The 15,422-nt window shown below is 37.8% G+C and overlaps 2 pseudogenes; both read left to right on the top strand.

Annotated features, from left to right (window-relative positions):
* The first annotated feature begins 902 nt into the window (after positions 1 to 902).
* LOC133729674 (probable jasmonic acid carboxyl methyltransferase 2) lies at positions 903 to 8,851 on the top strand (annotated as a pseudogene).
* A 1,642-nt stretch (positions 8,852 to 10,493) lies between these two features.
* LOC133729665 (sulfite exporter TauE/SafE family protein 3-like) lies at positions 10,494 to 14,959 on the top strand (annotated as a pseudogene).
* The last annotated feature ends 463 nt before the right edge of the window (positions 14,960 to 15,422 follow it).

The raw sequence follows: 15,422 nt of genomic DNA, 5'->3' as shown, positions 1-15,422 counted from the left end.
CCTTATCAAGAATCAATTCCTGAATAATCAGGAATTCAAGCGGGGGGAGATGGGTTTAGGAATCAACTCACCCTGAATCAAGTTTTTATACCAAAAATACCCTAACATAATTTCAATAACACCAAATTACCCAACCCTAGAAATATATATACTATTGTCAACATCAGAAAACATCAACAACAAAAAAGAAACGGCTGGACTCCTTTGGTTAGTGATCGATCTGTGTCCTCTCTTCTCTGGTATCAAACTAGAATAAATCAATGAACGAACCAAATATGTCAAACTTGAACCGTTCATACATAAAATCTTAAGTCGCCGTTTTGAATGCCTTAACGATAATCAATTTGGCTGAAAATTTGCAGAAGTGATCTACACATTAGGAACTAAAAACTGAACGGTTAAGATGCTAAAATATGATCGAAAAGTTGGTCTAATGCCCTATCCCTAGAAAAGACCCAAAAAATGGATCCCTCACTAGAAGGGCCCTGATATATAGTTTGAGTGGGCAAAATGGTGTGTTCTTGCATGATTGAAGGCCAAAATCTAGTTTGAGTGGGCAACACTATATGAAGAAATTGATGAATTAGTTAAGGATTGGCTATGATCAATCACATTGGAAGCGATCATATTAGAAGTTTAGGGGCATAAATGATTTTAGGTATAAAGTTCAGGGTGGTAAAATGATTTTAGTTCTATTTTTAACATGTAGTTTTATAATCTGAATGACTCATTCTCTAGTTACATATACCCATATGGATCCCACAAAAAATTAGTCAAACAAACTTTAACCATTTGATTAGAACCATCTTCGTTTCGTTCAAATTTTATTTAACGGACTATATTTGTTCACATATTTTTAATGACTACATGATTATATATTTAGTTTATTTTTTGTATACACAATGTTGGAGATAGAGCAAGTTCTTCACATGAATGGTGGAGATGGAAAAAGAAGTTATGCAAGCAACTCGCTGAATCCAGTTACTCTCTCTCTCTCTCTCTCGTTTTGTTTCTTAAGTTTTCTTACAAAGATCGATATAATTAATATTGTAACTACATGTCCCTTTCAGAGAGCAGTCATTTCAAGGGTGAAGCCAATAGTAGATGCAAGCATAGAGAAGCTGTGTTGCACCCACCTCCCTACAGAGTGCTTGAAAATAGCTGACTAGCCTAACTTGGGATGCTCTTCTGGACCCAATACCCTTTTTGCCGTTTCAAATATCATAGCCAAGATTCATAAAACCTGCAAAAAAATTGAATTGTCAACCTTCAACGCTCTAAGTATTCTTAAATGATATTCCCGGAAACGATTTCAACACTGTGTTCAAGTCATTGCCAGACTTCTATAAGAAACTTGATGAAAAGAAGTACATCGAACCATGTCTCATTGCAGGGATGTCTGGTTCTTTCTACGGCAGGCTTTTTCCCGGCAATTCTCTCCACCTTGCGCACTCTAGTTATTCTCTTATGTGGATCTCTAAGGTTAATATGTCTTATCCGCATGCCAAGATTTTTATTTATACATATTCTTTGAGTGCAGGAAGCCATTTAGTTAATCTACTGATATCACAAGGCTCGCAGAGGCTAAATTCCTTTGCCAAGAATTATTTTCTATTTTTCGACTGCCTTTATCTTAAGTTTTTCATAGGGCTGCACACGGATTGGGTTGGATCGGTTTTGACTCCAAACCGTTTCTATGCCAAAGTGAGCGGTTTAAGCATTTTGGACAACCGGTCATCAAAAAAATTAAGCCTAATCCGATCCAATCCAATCCAATTAAAGCTGGTTTAGTTCGGTCGGTTAAACGGTTTTAACCTATATAATATTAACATGTTGTTTATGAAAAATTTCATAGTAAAATTCAATCAAAACCCAAAATCTAGAATAGATTCAAGGTGATCGATTCACTTATTTGATTGTTTAGCCATCAGTACTAGCTTAATATGGTAATATTAAAGGTTAGAGAATGAAAGATTGAGAGATGTGATGTGATGTGAAAGGAATCAAAGTGATTGTAGCAATTCTATATTAGGGTTTTAGGTCTTTGGGTCTTGGATTCAATATGGTAGTAAATCAACTAAGAATAAAGTTATAAATGAAGATTTAGAACTTACTGAGAACAAACTGGACAAAAGAATATATATATATATATTATGTATATAAATTTTAAAATTTTCCTTATATATTATATTTCAAACATACCGGTCAGTTTGGGTTTCGCGGTTTAAGTACAAGAGAAACCAAACAACCCAGCTCAAAAATGGTTTGGTTCGTTATTGAACTGGCTTTTAATTTTAAAGTTAAAAAACCTTAACCAAACCATATTTAACGGTCGGTTTGTACAGTGTTTTGCACACCCCTAGTTTTTCATAAGAATTTGGAGGGGGACATAGAGAGAGAATGCTAATTTGTGATTAATTATCTATCATAAGATTCGTTAAAAAATCTAAGAAAAAACAAAAATTCGTCAAATTTTGAAGCTTTTTTTTTTTTTTTTTTGCTTCATTTTGTTATGAATTTCATAATTCTGTGTAAACTCTTCTTACAACAAGTGATCAGGTTAATCATACCAAATAGTGATTTTCTATTTTATAAATTAATTAATCAAGCTCCCAATCTTCTAAGCGTCATAATTTTTGAAAAGAAACAAAGACTTTCTAATGGTTTTTTTCTTTTTAAAGAAAATACTTGAGAGTTTCTATTGGGACCTCCAAATATGCTCACTTGACCTCACTCTATTATGAATTATTAAATGACAAGTATTTTTGCTGATAAGCATTGTTATATTTAAAATCTTTGCTTTTTATGACCTAGCTCTGCTAGGGTTTGGGATACGGCGTCCCTTCGCCGTCCCTGTACCTGCTCCATCTCATGGAGCCTCTCACGGGCCTCTGCCTGTTCCTTCTTCTTCTCGTCGCATCTCAAAGTGGCGGTGATGGTGTGCTTGGCGGTGATGGTGTTTTTGGCAGTGGTGGTCGTCTGAAAATTCAAGGAAGTTTGTCGAAGGAGATCTCATCTACGGACTGGGCTTCGGCAGCTTCCTTCAATGGTTCTTTTCTTTGGTTTCCGATGGACATCTTGTGGATTTCAAAGGCGGGACAATGGAGCGCGTATGTTGCTCTGGTTTTTGGACTTGATTGGACGGCGGCGCATTGGGGAGACTGTTGGGGAATGAGGGATCCGGGCATCGATTTTGTTTTGGATCCTCAAGGTGGTGGTTGTAGGGGTTCGCAATTTTGTGGGGTGTTTGTTGCCGGCCTGATGGTCGGTTTCCATGGCTTTGTGGTCGGCGGCCTCAGCTGGTCAGAAGGACCCGGATCTGGGATCCAGGTGGAATTTGCAAAGGTTTCCGGATTTGGGATCCAGGAGGGAGTTGGGCTTGGGCTGCGTCCCACTATTTTTGTTGGACTGTTGCTCATTTGTCGACATGGTTTGGGGCTCCTATGCTTTACTGGTATTGGATTCGGGACCCAAGTCTTTGGTATCTGTTCGTGAAAGATCGTCTGCCAACATGGCCATGTTCTGACACCCTTGGCCGGCTTCGATCTTTAGGTGGGAGAGTGCCTTCATTCCGACGCCAAGTTGATTTTTGTCAATTTGTGTGTTGGAGTTCGATGGGTAGTCAAACCACCGACTACTCAATTCACTACACGGCTGCAATCCGTAGTGTAAAATCAGCGCTGCGTCTCGACGTTGCTGCTCTTGCATTATTAAGTTTTTATATTTCATATGTATTTTTCTTTTCGTACTGTTTTATTCCCTTCTTGATGTCTTTTGGCATCGTATCGTTGTAATCTTTCAATTTCAATAAGGGATAATGACCATTTACACAATTTTAGGATAAAAATTGCTCATTTACCCAAACACTCTAGCTAAGAGATTGCTCATTTACCCAAACACTCTAATAGATCATTTCCCTAATACCCAATTAATTATTTTTTTATTTCTTTTTATTTATTTTTGGGACATTTTTGCCCTCTCTTTCTTTGCCACTTAGAGAGAGAAGTCATGGGAGACCTTGCCGGACTCCGGTGACCAGTGGCCGGCCGCGGACTCCGGTGATAGGACTCCGGTGACCGGAATCCGGCGAATTGTGACCGGAATCCGATGAATGGTCACCAGAATCCGGCAACCGGTCACCGGAATCCGGATACCAGACTGGTGACTGGATTCCGGCGTCTGAATTCATTGCCCTTCAATAACAAGTTCATTGGGGATCAATAATTAGTGAAAATGACGATGTTTTTAATTTTGAATGTTTTAGTAGGTTTATCCAAATAAATAATCATATTATTGTCCCCCAATAAACATATTATTACCTCCTAATAATCATATTATTGCCTCCTAATAATCATATTATTTCCCTAATAATTATATTATTACCCTCCAATAATCATATTATTACCCTCAATAATCATATCATTGCCGCCCAATAGAACCCAATAAAAGCCAATTACACTATCTTCATTAGTAAATTGGTTTCCAACTCTCTCTCCACTATCAGAACCGGAAAAAAAAAAAAAAAAAAAAAAAAATTCTTCCTCGCCTGCAGCAGCCTGCATCCCAGGCTCATCCCATAAAAATATGTGTAAAAATTTGTGTACACTTGATCTTGACCCTTCATGAAAAGGGCTCCAATCCTAAAGCTCTAGCCCACTGATCATCCGGCCAAAAAGGTCCACTGTGAAATTCCTAGGTCAAAGAACAAACGGCGTCGTATTGTCACCCACCGCCATCTCGTAACCGATGACATTTTTCGCTGCATTCAAGTCTTCCAAACTCATCTCCTAGAAATCGGTACTCTCTCTCTCTCTCTCTCTCCGTCCAGGTCCTTTTCCGGTCAGTTTCCGATTTGTTTCTGACGGTGTCTGTATTCTTTGATTCCAGACCGGTCGGCTTCAGCAGACCTTAGCGGGATGCATAGAGCGCGCGAGGAAGAGCTTGCACAGCGGCAAGGTCTCCACGGTGAAGTTGTGGCCGGAGCCATGGTGCTGTGTTGGGTCAAGGCGGCGGAGCCACCACGGTTAGGTGAAGGAATGGAGCGTGGTGTTCGGGCAGTCTTCCTCTCGAGTCTGGATTCACGATCTGGATCCAGGCTGCATGGGTTTGGGATCGTGTAGTTGGATGGCGTCCTCCTCTGGTGGTCCGACAACGGGGACAGAGCGGCGACAGTGGAGGCCCGACATCAACAGTGGAGTGGTAGGCGCGGTGGCTTAATGGTGGAGGCCCGACAAACCGAACCCAAATAGAGAGAGAGAGAGAGAGAGAGAGAGATCGGTGAGGGGATAGGAGAGAGAAAATAGATCGAAGAGAGAGAGAAAATAGATCGAAGAGAGAGAGAGAGAGAGTCTGAGAGAGAGATGTAATTTATTAATTAAAATAGGGGCAAAACTGTCAATGGATGTTAGATTGGGTAAATGGGGTTAAAAAACTCTTAGTGTAGTACGCGGGCAATTTTTAAGCTGAAAATGGGTAAGTGGTCACGGCCCCTTTCAATAAATGGCTGACCTCCTTCGATTAAAAAAAAAAAAGAATTATTAAATGACATATATAACCTACTATAAAATGACTATTAAGGACAATAATTATACCAAAAAATATTATATTTATTTTATATAGACTTTCCAATTCAATAATATTAGATTGTATTTCTTATTATTTTCCTTATCTATTTTCATTTTCCAATTTCACTACATACTCATTAAAGCATTCATATATATTTAATAAGAATTAAAAATATGATTAAGATCATGTGACATAAAAATGTATGATATATATGTTGAACGCATATTGGTGAGGGAAAACAAAATAAATCCTCTTATGATTTATGACCTAAATCTAAGTCAATCCATTATATTTGAAAAAAAAACAAAAAAACTAGCATTTAAAAAAAAAACTAAAAATATTTAAATAATTAATCATGTGGTACAAAAAATACAGAAAAAAAAAACATTAAAAAACAAGTGATTTTTTTTTTGAGAATAAAAACAAATGATTTTTTCATTTTTTTTTGCACAGCTAAAATAGGAAAAAAAAAAAAACAGAATAGGTCATGGAATTTTCTTATTTGATTAGACATTAATTTTTAAAACTCAAGTTTGATTAAGAAATGTATATTTAGTTAAGATTTATAGAGTGATTAAATCATTGAAATGACTAAATTTTTTATTGAGTAGTGCTACATATCCCAAAAAGTTTTACAAAAAACTAATACCAAATTATGTGGCGTCCTATGTGGATCTACCACGTCATCACCTTCAATTGATCAATTTTCAGCATTTAATTATTTTTTATTTTTAAATTAGGCTAATAATAATAATAACCTCCATATCTAAATATCTAAATAAATTAAAAGACATGATGAGATTAACCTAATCAACATCTCAAAACACCGATCTGATATGTTTTACCAAAACCAAAATCCCTAATCAGTCAGAATAGGAGGCAAACAATCAACCACGAGTACCAATAACAAATGCAAAGAGAAGTGCTTTACCTGGCGATGGCATGCCATGAGGGCCATGACCACCTAAGTTGACTGGCCGAGGACCAAACGGAAAGCCAACAATTGGGTGATGGGAACCATTGAAATTTTTCTGATAACATGTCAATACAATGGTTCCACTACAGTACTACACTGCAATATTTTCTTCATCCTCCAAATGAATTTAATCTGGATATGAAGGGAACATGGCACAAGGAACCGTATTTCAACATCGTGCCATTGGAACTATTAGAATTTCTAGTTGACTGGCCCTTGATTTTTTTGGAGAAGTTTTTCTGAGAACCAAATCCTAATAGATACTATCATTTTTCTAATAAACAAAATATCAAAATAATTTTTATTTTATTTTAATTGTTGATTTTTGAAAGAATTTAATTGAAAGACATGCTGGAAATTATTAGGATTAAGATGATGATGCCACATCATTTGGTATAGATTTTTTGTATAATTTTTTGGGATCTTAAGCATTTTACTTTTTTATTTTAAAGATAATAATTTGTTTGCAAATTATATGAGTGAGGTTATTTGAGGAAGTTTAGTGAGTAAATTTAGTATTTGAAAATTTGATAAGAGGTGTAAAAAGCATAGAGGTCAAGTGAGTAAATTTGGAGGTTCCAATAGAAAAACTCAAAATACTTTCTAATTTTTTTTAATCAAAAGAGGCTGAAATTTTATTGATAGGATTATAATATGGGGTTACAATCCTTGGTAATTAAATCTAGAATACAACTTGGAGGGATTTCATGCCCATCGTCAAAAGCCAAACTGGCTAGTCGATGTGCCACTTTGTTACATGACCTGGGTGCAAAACTAATTTGAACCCCCTGCATGACTTGAACTGTCTGTTGGATGTCTTGAACTAAATTGCTTAGTTCAGAAAGGTTTACATCAATATGAGCTAGATCTTGTACTGCCAATAAGCAGTCTGACTCAATAATTAATTGTTGGAGACGTAATGTCTTCAGGAAATTTAAACCTTCTCGTATGGCAAGGAGCTCTACCTGTTGGGCTGAATTTACATGTTGCACTGGCTTCATGAATGCAGCTATAAAGCTTCCAGTTGAGCTTCTTAGAACCCCACCAGTTCCACCATATGCAGCTTGTGTTACAAAAGCCCCATCTACATTGAGTTTGGGGATCTCTGCAGGCTTCCAATTTTTTGTTACATTCTGGACCTGTGTAGTAGTCACTTGTCGAGTTTGTCGGAACTCTTCCAACTAGGTCAAACACCCAAGCATAATGTCATTTGAAGACTGAGCACCGTCTTCCCACAACTTTGTATTTCTGTTCTTCCATAGACCCCAGATGATCATAACAAGCTTCTCAAAGGTTTCAGGTTTGAGATTCAGAGCCTTTTCCAACATTCAGAGCCTTGTTCACTTTCTAATGGTTGGTACTTATTATTATGTAATTTCGTTTGTTAATCAATGTCCTATGAAATACCTTAAAATTAGAGTATCATAATTTACTTCCAAGTAATGGATCAACATCACGTTATGGATATTGTGGTAAACATATATATTAGCAACAAAAAATCCTAGTTCAAATCAATCTATTATGCTAATATATGCCTCAATGATTGATTAATTAGTGGATATTTAACATGATCTCTATCCTCAGGTTCCAAAAGGTTTGGTAACGAAAGGAGGAGAAGGACTGAACAAGGGGAACATATACGTAGCCAAGACAAGCTCACATGCTGTGTTTAACGAATACTTTGAGCAATTCAAAAGGGACTTCACTGTCTTTCTGAGGTCTCGGGCACAAGAGCTGGTCTCGGGAGGTATGTAGTATGGTCCTCACAACCATGGGCAGCATACGGAGCAATGATCCCCTCAGCATTTGGGAATTTGTCGGACTAAAACTCCATGACATGGTTTTAGATGTATGCATGTGCCATTTCTTCTTTTAGGGTACGATATAAAAATTTATGTCACTAACTTACTATATATGATGAATTTTCAGGGTTTGATTGAAGAGAAAAAATTGGACACATTTAATATGCCATACTATGCGCCAACAGCGGATGAGGTGAAAGAGGTGATCGAGGCTGAAGGTTCTTTTATTTTACAAAACCTCGAAACTTTTAGAAATGACTGGGACTGTTACATAAAACAAGTTAACTGTGGCTTTGACAAGAAAGCGAGGGCAGCAATACTATCCATTGACATAAGAGCTGTGGGAGAGCCTATTCTGGCCAGCGAATTCGGAGAAAAAGCCATGGATGATTTGTTTTGCAGGTTTGAAGAAGATGTTCTTGATCACATGGAGAAGGAGAACTGCCAGTTCATTGACCTGGTTAATTATCTCGTTTGTTGGAAATTCTGGAGATGGATGATGCTTTGAGTAAGAACTTGTAGGTTAAGGCGTGTGGTACACTGCCCTTAAGAGTAGATGTCCGCCCTTCAGAGATTATATCTCGGTGTAGCAAGTGTTGATGGCCTACCCTCCAGGATATAACAACCTCGATCCTTGTAGGTGTACACTCACAATAATTGGATCATATCGAACAACTTGAAACTTTCTTTTGGTGGAATAGAAAAATTAAGACCCCGTTTGGTTGACCGGAATGTTACAGTTGGAAAAGGAATTGTACTAATTTTCCTTTCAAGGATGGATTAATGGAATTGATTTAGCATTTCCATTTGTGGTGTTTGGAAGGATTCAAGACTTGAGATTAGAAAATGGTTTGAGAGAATTAATTTGTTAATGATTTTCCAATAATGCCAAATCAAATTAAATATGGAATATTAAAAATGAATTGAGTGGAGATAAGAATTATTAATTGACCAGATTTTATGATGGGCTAAACAAGTAAATTTTCAATTCCATTGAGTGAAGGAATTGAAATACCACACTTTAGATGGTATTTCTATTCCGCCTCTTTTATGGAATTGAACACCGGTCAACTCATTTATTTTACTTTCCTTTCCAGACTTATGATTTAACCAAACATGACAATTTAATGGAATGAGAAACTATTTCACATTCCATCTTTGATTTTCTGGCTAACAAACGGGGCCTAAAGGAAACACATGAGGAATTTGAGCTCAGAAATGAAACAAAGGATTGAGTTTTTGTTGTGTGTTTTGATCTGGAAAGCTAGAGATTATATATAGGGCATAAATGATCAATGCAATGACAATTTAACAATAGCAATTAAGCTACGTAACTTATGTAACCGAAAGGAATATTATGACATTGATTAGGAAGAATCAAAACGTCAAAATAGGAATGACATTTAAACTCTATACCTTATGTAACCGAAAGGCAATATATATCTTGACATTGATGAGTAAACCAAAACGGAAGAAAACAAATAAGGAATGAACCACCATAATTGCAGACTTTGACCAAATGGATGGTATATGAGTAAACTGATGAAATCTTTGTGTCCGTCACAATCAAAGAGAGTTAATGACTATTGTCATCTGCAATTAAAGGTCCAATGAAGGTTTCAAATATAGTTGGTATTTTGAAATATTCCAAGTAAATTCCAACATCGTTAACTAAGAAGCGTTGAATGTGAATGTGCTGAATATCGATCTACGTTTCATTGCTTTGTTTGTATTAGTGGTTTCCATGTTTAATTGTTTTGTAACATAAGCTTTCTTATTGTTGTGTGCAACGAGTGCAACACTTCTTAGCACTCGGTTTAAATTCTGAAAATTATATTTTGATTAAAGGACTGCAAGTGTACCTAGCTATATGAACTCTATGCCAAGTTTACACAATGACCGTGCATTTATACTCTGCTGTTATAAAAAAAAATATTAAAAAAAAATTGACAACAGTACGTGAAAGTGTTTTAAAGCTTGCTTCAGCAGACACATTAATGGCCACCAATTAGTAGCTGGGAATCAATGCAGTTAGATATGCATATGCCAGTAGAGAACATATATTCAACCATCAATTATCTATGACTATATAGTACTGAGAAGACCCAATAAGGACAGACAGCCCTATTAATTTTAATTGTCTAGCTTAATGTCATTAGAGTTGCTTGAATATTGGATGTTAAGTAAGAATATCTCAAAGTTGGAAGCCAAATCAGCTCTCAAATCAACCCACAAATCAAACAGCAATCCAAGACTCTCCCTCTCGACTCATGCCTATCACGAAGCTAGAAACTTGATTAAACTTTACTGCATTGGGTAGAAGAAGGCTAGGGGGTTGTGAGAAAATGGCTGCAGGTAACATCTGGGGTTTGATTGGTTTGCTGGTGTTGCTGTCAATATCTGCAGTTTCAGCACATGAAGAACTGAAGGAGCCACAAGAACCTACACATCCCAGGGATCATCAATTGAGTACTTATAAGCATGTCTGGCCTGTAAGTCCTTTTTTTTTATTATTTTTTTTAAAATTTTTTTTTTATAAATATCTTTATTGGGCATGCATGTTTGTCTTAATGTATTGTATTAAATCTCCAAACTAGTGAGGGCTTGCTGCATGTAATACTTTTTCACTTCTTATGTAAAAACTTTACATCCCCAGCAAATTAAACTCTGTGTTAGCTCTTGTTCTGTCTTTCTTGCTTTCTTTTATAAAAGCCATCCTTTTCAAGTCTTGTCACATTATTCACACTTCTATCACTTGAGCAGCATGGTGATAGCTATTAACTAGACAGGTTGTATATTACCAGCGAAGGTAAAAAAAAAAATTCATTTTTAAAATGCAATGGACATGATAATTACTTGGTGCCTGGAAATATGTAGTTCAAAAATTAATTTTGTTAGGGATGTCATGCTGCAGAAAATAAGATTTGATTGGAAAATTGTGGTGGGCACGATAATCGCTTTCCTCGGGGCAGCATTTGGGAGTGTTGGAGGTGTTGTTGGGGGTGGCTTTTTCATTCCAATGCTCACCCTCCTCATTGGTTTTGATCAGAAATCATCAATCGCAGTATCCAAATGTAAGGACACATTATATACAAGACCATATTTTGATCAAGTTGTTTACTGGTTCATGTGTAGTTTAAGACCGATTTTGTTCTACATCTGGCATGTGAGACAAAATTTTGTTTATGTTGCTTGTGTCTGGATACTCAGGTATGATCACAGGTACATCAACTGCTACTGTGTTATACAACTTACGGCGAAGTCATTTGTCAAGGGTGTTGAGACATGGAAGAAAGAAACTATGACTGCAAAGGTGCTCTTTCAATTTTGCGTGCTTGATTTCCAGAATGATTGTATATTATGCTACATTTACTCAATCCATCTGATACTACACCTTGCTTTATTACCTGTAGTATCTACTGGATGCTTCAAGACACTTGCCATCAAATGGGGAAGGTACGTACCGAAGATGTTGAAGCCAAATGTACTCCTGGAGGTCCAAGTAATCACGCTCTAACAGAGGCAAAGAAAGCTAAACGAGTGGAGGTTAAATCTTTGAAGCTCAAACTATTTTATGCATGGTTTTTGGGACTGACTTGTAGACGTTCCTAGGTTTCTATTCTCGATAATATTTGCTGGAAGGAACTTGGAGTTATAGTGGCTGTCTAGCTCGTGATACTTGCATTACAAATTGCTAATGTTATATGATCAAATCTAGTAATACATGTAGCTAATTCTTGTTTATTAGAAGATTTAATTTGGATTCCCTTTACTTGTATGCATCAAGAATTCAATTATTGACTGGAAATTACTTGTTTTGTTTGGCACGGAATTATCTGAGAAAATGTTCAATGACATATTGGTCGACAGAACTCTTACAGGTACCTTCCATCCTCATGTCAAAATAATATTGGAACTCACTAGAGGCTGCAAATGTATAAACTGAACAAGACTCTTAAAATGTTTATTTTTTCTTTAATTTCTATTTGTGAACGTCAGATTCCGGTGGCTGTGGGAGTAACTTCATATCAGGCAATGAATCTCTACAGAGGGCGTAGTGTGATTGCATCGACGGGGGAAGCAAACATGAAATGGTCACTGTACAAGCTAGTTGCCTATTGTGCATGTGGAGTAGCAGCTGGTACGCTTGGTGGATTACTTGGTCTTGGTGGAGCATTTCTGTTGGCCGGGTCCGATATTTTTGGAGATGGGAATCCCTCCTCAGGTAGATCAATTCACATATCAGTATCATTAATTTATTTTGCTTAATTTTGTGTTATGCTAGAATGCACATTGGTATTTTTTTCTCAAGTTCTATCAGATGCCTTGATCAACTTCAAATTACTGGGTGTTGAAAACTTCCATATAGGTGTCGAGTGCTACGGCCACCTTTGCTATGACATTTTCTTCATCCATGTCTGTTGTAGAATACTATCTCCTTAAACGCTTCCCAATTCCTTATGGTAAGTTTGTTAGCCATTCAAATAACTTTGAAGTGTTCATGAATGAGGGCATTATTATCTAAGGATTAATTTCAGTTTACCCTCCTGAGGTTTGGGGGTATTATCGATATCATTTCACCCCCAAACTCTCAATTTCACTTTTTTACCCCTTGAACTTTCCAATTTTTGTCTTCCGTGCCCAATGTCTCATTTTCCGTCCAAATTGGACGTTAAGTCCGATAATAGAGCCCACTTTGAGGGCAAAAATGGTCATTTCAAGCCAAAAAAAAAAAAAAAAAAAACAAAACAAAAAACCCTCTCTCTTTCACGTTCGGGGGTTTCTCTCTCTTCACCAATCCCTCTCTCTCTCTCTCCCCCCTCCTTCTTCCTCCTCCGCAGCCAAGAACCTCATCCGCCCACAATTTTCCTCACTTAATAACTAACCAGAAATAATGTCCTTCACTTTCATAACACAATACACACAAACAAAGACACCCAATTCCAATTCCGAAATTTCTAAACCCCCAAATACACATATCAAGAACAAAACCCAAATTTCCAATTCCAAATCCAAACTCACTCACAGAAATGTACGAAACAACAAAGATCTAAGAACCCACAGTGCTCATAACTCAACAACCCAAAAAGCAAAGACCTTTACCCGAATTCGGATCCCCGGACGTCCCAGGCTCCGACCTATCAGCCAAAACGGGTCTCTGAGCTTCGATAATGGAAGGCAGCGTGTTCTTGAGCTGCTCCGGTACAGTGGCTCGGTACTCTTGAATCTTCACCGCCATTTCGGTGACTTGGCACTCCAACTCGTCCAGCTCGTCGGTGTCGGGGCTAGAGGCCATGTGAGGAGGGATGAGGATGTTGGCCTAGTAGTCGGCCCATCTCGGGTTGTTCTCGTAGTCGTAAGCCGCCGCCGCTATCTTCTTCAGCTTCTGTGGGTCGTCCGTTTTCAGCGACGATCGGACTTTGTACGAGGGGAGTAGGAGTTCTCGGCGACTAGCTTCTCGAGGTCGGAGATGGAGGCGGAGATTTGGTCGAGGAAGGGTTTGAGGTGAGTGGGATCGGTGAGTCCACTTGGGAGTTGACGGAGGACTTGGAGATGGGGAAGCAGGAGAGGAAGGCGGAGGTGGACTCGAAGGAAAGGGAGGGGTCGGAGGAGTTGGCGGCGGCGAGGCGCGTGAGGGAGGTGTCGAGAGAGAGAGATAGATTTGGAGATGCAGATCTCTGAGAGAGAGATAGATTTGGAGTTGTAGATATGAGAGAGAGAGAGATGAAAGAGAAACCGAAAGTGAAGGAAAAAGGTTTTTTTATTTTTTGTTTTGAGTTTTTTTTTTTGCCTTGAAATGACCATTTTAGCCTCAAAGTGGGTCAAATAGTCAGACTTAACGTCCAATTTGAACGGAATCAGAGAAATTGGACACGGAAGACAAAAATTGAAAAGTTCAGGAGGTAAAAAAGTGAAATTGAGAGTTTGGGGGGTGAAATAATGATATCCCCAAATCTCAGGGGGGTAAACTAAAATTAATCCATTATCTAATAATGTCGTATTTTTTATTACAAATCTATTGTAGCTCTCTACTTCGCTGCTGCGACTACTGTTTCTGCATTTGCGGGGCAACATGTGGCCGGAAAGGTGGTTAAGAAATTAGGAAGAGCTTCTTTGATTATCTTTATCCTGGCGTTCACAGTTTTTTTGAGTTCACTAACACTAGGTATGCATGATTCTTACATACATTTACTGTGTTTTTTTTTCCTCCTTGAAATGATCAGAATGAGGATTTTTGTTTTCATAATGAATGGCTTTTGTTTGATTCTAAGCAGGTGGGATTGGCATAGAAAACATGATTAGGAAGATTCAACACAAGGAGTCCTTGGGATTCCAGAACATCTGCACTTATAAAACTGTTGGAATAGCTGGGGCTTAGCTGTTATTTTGTGAGGGTTTGTTTTAGTTATTGCAGATAATAAACCATATTCATGAGGGCAGTACGTTACTCTACTTATGAGGGCAGTTACTATACTTATGAGGACGTTACTCTACTTATGAGGGCAGTTAGGTTTGAATACATTAAACCTTACTTATGAGGGCAGTACGTTTGTTTCTATCTATTTCTTTGTAAGGCTATATAAGCCAACATTCAGCATTTGAATAAACAAGTGAATTCTCCCAGATATTGCATATTGTGTGTACTAGGTTTATACAACACAAACGTAGTTGGATCGGACGCAGAGGTGAACATCACAAGATTGTGCAATTCTTCTTCTTCTGACAACCCTTCTCCACTTACATAGTCTTGCATCCACATCGGTAATCTCCTTGTCCTCCCTTCTTCTTGAGCTTCTTCTTCCGACTGATTTGAGGAAGAGCTAGTTGCTCTTTCTCCTTCAGCCTCTTCTTCTTCTTCTTCGTCACTTTCCCCATCGTCACTTTCCCCAGACTCATTTCTCTCTTCTTCACTGTTATTCCAGTCTAACACATCAAGCTTCACTTCTTCAGCACTTCTTTTCCAGTCCCAGCTTGCATCTTCTTCAAAAATGACATCTCTGCTAATCACAATGCGCTTAGAGGTAGGATCATAGAGCCTGTAGGCTTTGCTTTCTTCACTAATCCCCAACATCACACAC

This window comes from Rosa rugosa, chromosome 1 (assembly GCF_958449725.1).
Source record: "Rosa rugosa chromosome 1, drRosRugo1.1, whole genome shotgun sequence".
Taxonomy (NCBI): domain Eukaryota; kingdom Viridiplantae; phylum Streptophyta; class Magnoliopsida; order Rosales; family Rosaceae; genus Rosa; species Rosa rugosa.
The sequence above is the reverse complement of the archived record's forward strand: the minus strand, read 5'-3'. Positions and strand labels throughout refer to the sequence as shown.